Source organism: Equus asinus, chromosome 20, assembly GCF_041296235.1.
Source record: "Equus asinus isolate D_3611 breed Donkey chromosome 20, EquAss-T2T_v2, whole genome shotgun sequence".
Taxonomy (NCBI): Eukaryota; Metazoa; Chordata; class Mammalia; order Perissodactyla; family Equidae; genus Equus; species Equus asinus.
Window position 1 is genome coordinate 81,795,001 of NC_091809.1, and position 6,502 is coordinate 81,801,502.

The 6,502-nt window shown below is 54.7% G+C and overlaps 1 long non-coding RNA gene across 2 annotated transcripts in view; it reads left to right on the top strand.

The window, feature by feature from the left end:
• Window positions 1–6,502, top strand: part of LOC106840395 (uncharacterized) — a 12,526-nt gene extending 6,024 nt beyond the window's left edge. Inside the window, exons 2-4 of one of the 2 annotated variants that reach the window (XR_011495818.1) lie at window positions 1–2,180; window positions 3,718–4,052; window positions 4,219–6,502. The exon at window positions 1–2,180 is cut by the window's left edge and continues 2,951 nt beyond it. This is a non-coding gene — a long non-coding RNA (uncharacterized lncRNA). The remainder of the gene's footprint in view (window positions 2,181–3,717; window positions 4,053–4,218) is intronic. The other variant, XR_001400379.3, reaches the window with a different exon arrangement.

Here is a 6,502-nt window from a genome sequence, read left to right on the forward strand (position 1 = left end):
GATTCCTAAGGCGCTCTGTGCAGCTAGCGCGCGGGTGCTCCAGGGAGAAGAGGATGAGTGGGGAGAGAATGGGAAGGCAGGGAGGAGAGCAGGGAGCCGGAGGTGAGAGCGAGGAGGGGCCAGGGAGAATGAAAACCCAGGCTGTTGGTGGTTTCTTCTTTTTTTAAGAGCCACAAGCTGAGATCAAAGGTGATATTTTTGCAGCAACTGAAATAGAAAACCACTGCGCGCACAGTGGGAGGTGAGCGGCGGGAACACAGGCCCCTTTATGCAGCCTGTGGCCACAGCAAGCACGCTGCCCTCTGCCGAGTGTCATGGGGCGTAGGGGACAGTGTGGCCTCCATCCTCCCAACTTAGGTCCCAGAAAGAAGTGAAGGGGATGAGCCACAGCTCTCGGTGCTGGGAGAGGAGGAGGCGGGCAGCCAAGGATCGTATGAGCACCCCGCGCCTGGCACCTTCCGCCAAGACCACCCTCGCCATTCTTGCTGGAGGTGTGAGATTGGAGCCAGGCCCTGGTCATCCTCACAGAGCCCTGTGAGGAAGGGTCATTATCACCCCTGTTTTACGGAGGAGGAAACCAAGGCTGCAAGGGAAAATGATTTGGTCAAGTCGCACAGGGAGCAAATTCAGGACTAGGATCCCAGGACTCCTGGTCCGACACCCTGTCTGCTCTCTGTGCTCACTCACACACTCACGTGCTGAATTATTTATTGCGCTTCTGCTATTGCTGGTCCTAGCTGGCCCCGACATAGCAGGGCCCACACTCAAGTCTACCAGGACACTGGTTCTCAAAGTGTGGTCGCAGGATCAGCAGCATCAGCCTCACCTGGGAACATGCTAGAAAGGCAAATTCTCAGGCCCCAACCCAGACTTACTGGACCAGAAACTCTGGGAGTAGACCCAGCCCTCCATATTTTAATGACTTCTCCAGGGGATTCTGATATGCACTGAAGTTGAGGGTCACTGTACTGTGTTACCTCAGTTTCCACAGCTGTGCTTCAGGGAAAATTACAACGCCCATCCCACAAGGTTGAGGCCAGTATCAGCTAACACGCGTGCTGGGTGTGTGCCCTGCCTCCTTCTAGGCCCTTTACAGATATCAACTAATTTAATTTCACAACTCCGGGAGATAGGAACTAATATTGTCCACATTTCACAAATGAGGACATGAAGGCACAGAGAGGTAGAATAACTCGCCCAGGGTCACACAGCTAGTAAGTGGCAGAGATCCAAGCTCTTAACAGCTAACCAGCGGAAAGCCCCCAGCAGAGGGTCTGGCTCCCAGAATGTGTTCCAGGCGTGGCTGAAGATGTGATGATGGCAATTACTATTACCTCACCTGAAATTGAGATGATGATCCCCATTTTGTAAATGAGAAATCGTCCACCTTGTCAAGATGGAGGAGTGAGTCAGCTGCAAGGGCAGCCTCAGTGTCTGAAAGCCCAGTGCAGGCCACAGGCCCTCACCATTCATGCAGCTTCGAGACCACAATCTAGCATCTCGGTCTTCTGGAAACATCCCAGTTTGCTGTAGGGAAGAGCTTGGGCTCCGACAGAGGTGGGCTGGAACCCTAATTCTGCTACTCAGGGGCTGTGTGACCTTGGACAAGTTGCCTCACCTCTCTGAGCCACCTTTTTCTTCTCTGTAAAGTGAATGATGACAGTCCTAACCTTGCAGGTTGCTGTGAGGGTTGGAGAAGATGACATTTGTGCCCAGCCCAGAACATGTACTGAGCTGGCCATCAGCACGCAGCTTGTCCGTCTCTCCTCCCCCTCCCTGCTGCTACCTCCATGGAAAGACCAGCTCTGGGCCCAGAAAACAGTTGAAAGAAGAAGAAATAAGTTCCCAAATGATCACAATGCATTTATCCTCCAGCCTCCCTGCCCTTTTCCAGATCTCCTTGCAATAGCTGCCTGGGCTGGGGCTTCTGGGGGAACTCTGGCACCTGCTCCATCCAAGTTGGGAGGTAAGTAAGCTACGAAGGGAAGAGGAGGTGTCCTCTGAGCCACCACCGCCGCCCGGGGGGCCGCCATCAGCCAAGCCTCTGCACACCCGCCTGCTGCGAGGCAGTCTGGCCTGGACATCTGAAGCTCGTTAGCGGCCTGCTCCCGGGGGGCTGACCCTGCTTGGCGAGAGTTATCCCAGACACAGCCGCAGAGGATGGAGCCAACGAAGACCAGGTGAGGTGTGGCCACAGACGGGGGAACACAGTCTCTGGAGTGGCCTCTGGGGACCCCTGGAGAGCAGAGGAGGCTGAGAGAACGCACCGAGCCTGGGCCCAGCTCCAGCCCATCCACCGGCTCCCAGCTTTGCAAACTGGAGATGGGGGGTGGGAGGGGACCCCTTTCCCTCTTTGGGCCTCTGTTTCCCCATGTGTGCCTTGGAGGAGGGGCAAACACGGCAGACGCTGAGGACCTTCCAGCCCTGACACTGTGGGGTCTCAGCCTGGCCTAGAATTCCCAGCCTCTGAGGGTTAGCCCAGAGCTGGTGAGTGAGGGGTGGTGGGTGGAAGACAATTCAGGGATGGAGAGCCATGATGCCTGCCTCAGGCCTGGAGATCAGAGGGGAGCCCATCTCCAGAAAGTGATGTCGCATTTCAGAACAGTCAGGGAGGTGCCCCCTCGGTGTCCGTAGGTGGCAGAGACGGCGTGAGCTGAGCCTCCTGGATGCAGGGGCTCCCACTGGACCGATGGCCAAGTTCAAGACCCTCCTCCCTTTCTGGACCCAGCACTCCGCCCTGCTGTCCAGCTAGGCCACAGCTAACTTTCACTGGCTCCTTGTTTTATTCCAGGCACTGTTCTAAACACTATACACATATTCAAATCATTTGACCTTTCACTGGGTGGCAGGACCTGGGTGAGGGACCAGCCTGGAGTCTGGCCCTTATCTGGTTGGTCCTGATGTTGACCTTTCTCAAGATGCCTAGGAAGGTCAGACAGGCTGGCCCTAACCATGTCGCTCAAGGTCAATGCCTCCTCCCAGCACTATTGTAAGCAACCCCGGGCAGTCTCCCTTTCTGCTGACAGGAGTGCTCTTGTCCCCTCCCCCGTCTCCTTCCCTCCTGGGAGCTGGGTCTCTTGGAAGCTGGGGCCTGGTGGGCCTGGAGTCTGAGCAAAGGGGCGAGGAGGGCTTGTGCAGACCTTGGTGAAACCTGATGGACCGTCTCCACTCCGCAGAGAAGCCCTCTGGGGACTGGGATGGGCACGTCCCTCAGACAGTTCTTCCCTTCTGGACAGTGTTGGATGTGCACACAGCCAAAGTGGGCTTCTCTGGACCTTGGCTCTGCTCTGGACACCTCACTCCTTGGTTACTGCGTTCTTTCTTTGGCTGGGTTAACATCTCTGATGACCAGGCTGGAGAGCTGTGTCCGGAGCCAGGGAGCATTTTGAGTCTCTTACTTCTCACTGGGCAGCCTCCTTACTGGCATTTCTAACAAAGGCCCAGAGAGAGGTGGGGACCTACCCAAGCTCACACAGCCAGTCAGGACTGAGACAACCTGGATTCCCAGCGCGTTCCCAATTAAATGGTTTATCACTTTCAAATATGAAAAATGAATTATATCACTGCAGAAAAATTAGAACATACAGATAAGAAAAAGCAAAAATAAAGATACCTTTGGTTTGTTTCTCAGAGAAACTTCCACTGCCCTTCCCCGTCCCTTCTCTCCACTCCCCCAGCCCCAGCCATAATCAATACCTCGCCTCCTTTTGCCAACAGCTGGTCCCTGAGGAACAAGCCTTGACAGCAGGTCCTGGAAGACAGCCTTAGACCGGATTCTGAAAAGGCCTGGCGTCTCTTCCCGAACAGCAGAGCTTCCGCCCAAACGGAACTGCTTAAGTGCAGGATACAGTAGGAAATACTCCCCGCCAGGACTCGGGAGCCTGCACCCAGCCCTGCCTAGTTTGTGGATCGACTCTGTGTGACCTTGGGCCAATCCCTGCCCTCTCAGTTTCTTCTACTGTAGAATGAAGACTTGGACTTGACCAAGTGGTTTCCCCGCAGCCTATCTCAGTCTTTCGGCTTCTCTTGGGCCAGGGCCGTGCCCTCTCCTCGTAAGTAGACCATACAATTTAGAATCAGAGGGCAGGGTTCAAGCTCCCCAAGGTCATCACTCCCTAGCTGTGTGACCCTGGGCAGGGCACCACACCCCTCTGGGCTCTGCTCCCCCATGGAAAGACAGAGTTCAGAGAGTGCTCACCCTCTGTGTGTGTGTCTCAGGGCTGCCATAGGTCACATGAGAGGTGGACCTCCAAGACGTCTGGACGATGCAGAGCGAGGTGTTCTACTGGCCTATTAACTGCGAGTGACCCCTGCCTGCCCAGCGCCCAGCTCCGTCCTGGCTCGGGGTCTGGCCCGGGCTTGCAGATGCAGGCCCTGCCTGCCCGCAGACTAACAGAGCTCTGGCAGGAGGAGTGTGCGGACCCTGGGCCCAGCCCGCTGGATGAAGTGTCAGTTACTTTGCCCAGGGGGCCTCAGGGCCCATGACATCATGGACAGCACTTTCCATGTTGGAGCTCACAGAACTAAGGCCATTTAAAAAAATAGCACTGCCTTTTTTCCTTTCTTTCTTTTTCCATTTTGGCTAAGGCATGGAATGTGAAAGCTGCTAAATTATTGCAGGAAGGAGTAGAGGCTGGGTTCGTAGCTGACTCTGCTTTCTGGGGTCCTAAAAACAATGGCAAACCCGGGAAGGCTGGCCCTTGCTTCCTCATGCCCACCTCGACTCCACTGCAGGCTCCCCTGACAAGACCAAGGGGCGGGGGACAATAATGACCTGCCCCTGGTTCCCAGATGACCTCTCTGGACCTCAGCTTGCCGTCTGTTGTGGACTGGATGTTTGTGTCCCCCCAAAATTCATATGTTGATGCCCTACCCGCTAGTGTGATGGTATTTGGATGGCGCCTTTGGGAGGTCATAGTTTTAGATGAGGTCATGAGGGTGGGGCCCCCATGATGGGATTAGTGTCTTTCCAAGAAGAGGAAGAGAGACTAGAGCTCTCTCTCTCTCCGTGTCTCTCTCTGCCAGGGCACAAAGAGGTCGTGTGAGCACATAGCAAGATGGCGGCCCTCTACAAGCCGGGAAGAGGGCTGCCACCGAGAACCAATCTGCCAGCACCTTACTCTTGGACCTCCAGCCTCCAGAACTGTCAGAAATAAATGTCTGTTGTTCAAGCCACCAGCCTGTGGGACTTTGTTATAGCAGCCTGAGTGGCTTAGGACACATCTATGAAACAGGCAGAATAACCCCTCCCCTGCCTACTGCTGATAAGAACAAAATGCAATAACAACTAACCATCCATTTAGTCACGCATTCATTCAACCAATGTTTATGAAACACCTTCTGTGTAACAGGCCCTGTTCTAGGAGTGAGCTAAGGAGACAGAAATCCCCGCCCTCAGGGGGCAGACATTCTACTTGGAGCAGACAGACAGTAACCAGGTAAAGAAGCAAGCATACAGCATGTGGATGGGTGATGGTAAGTGCTGTGGAGGAGAAGTCCGCCTGCAGGGAGGACAGAGAGCGCCAGGGCGGGACGGGGCCTGTTGTCACTTTCAAATAGGGAGGGCAGGGCAGGCCTCCCTGAGAAGGGGGCCGTTGGGGGTGCTGAAGGAGGTGAGAGGAGGCCATGTGGTCACAGGGGACGGGCAGCCCCAGCCAGAAAGGACACTGGCCGTTGGAGGAAGCAGGGTGCAAGTTGGAAATAATTTCTAGTGTGTCTCCTGTGCCTCAGAAGCCCTCCGCTCCATTCCAGGCTGGGGCAGGCTCTGAAGCGTTCAGGGCACAGTTACAGGTGGCACAGTCTCATCTTACCTGGGGGACTGACTTAACAGGCCTTTGCTAAACAGTTCTTCCACGTTAGGCACCAGAGAATGTCTGAGGATGCCGGAGAGAGCTCGGACTTGCTCCCTGAGCAAGCAGCCTGCGTGTCAGGAGGCCCGGGCTCTTGTGCTGGCTCTGCCACTGGCTGACAGTGTGACATTAGACACAGCACTGCCCTCTCTGGGCCTCAGTTTCCCTGTCTTTAAAATAAGATGGCTGGTGATTGCCAGGGGCTGAAGGGAGGGGAAGAGGAGGCATGACTGCTATTGGGTATGCACTTTCTTTCTGGGGTGATGAAAATGTTCTGGAATTAGGTAGTAGTGATGGTTGCACGACTTTGTGAATATACTAAAATGCACTGAATGGTACACTTAAATAAAAACTAGAAAAAAAAGGTGGCTGAGTGGACAAGATGACCTCTAAAAGAAGGAACACTGTTATTTTTTGCGCCTACAATACCCCAGTGCCTGGACTCAGCACTTACATGCTATCTCATGATCTCTAGGGTTCCTTCCAGTTCAGACTCTCCGTGATCCACCACAGTGACGTTCACATTGCCATCACTCATCAGTGAGTCCAACCTGAGCCCCTCCTTCAGGCCCGAAGCTGGTCTGGAGGCTGGGGAAGAGAGGAGAGAGGGGAGCGGTCTCTGAAAGGGGAGAGGTCTCTCCCTACAGGAGCTC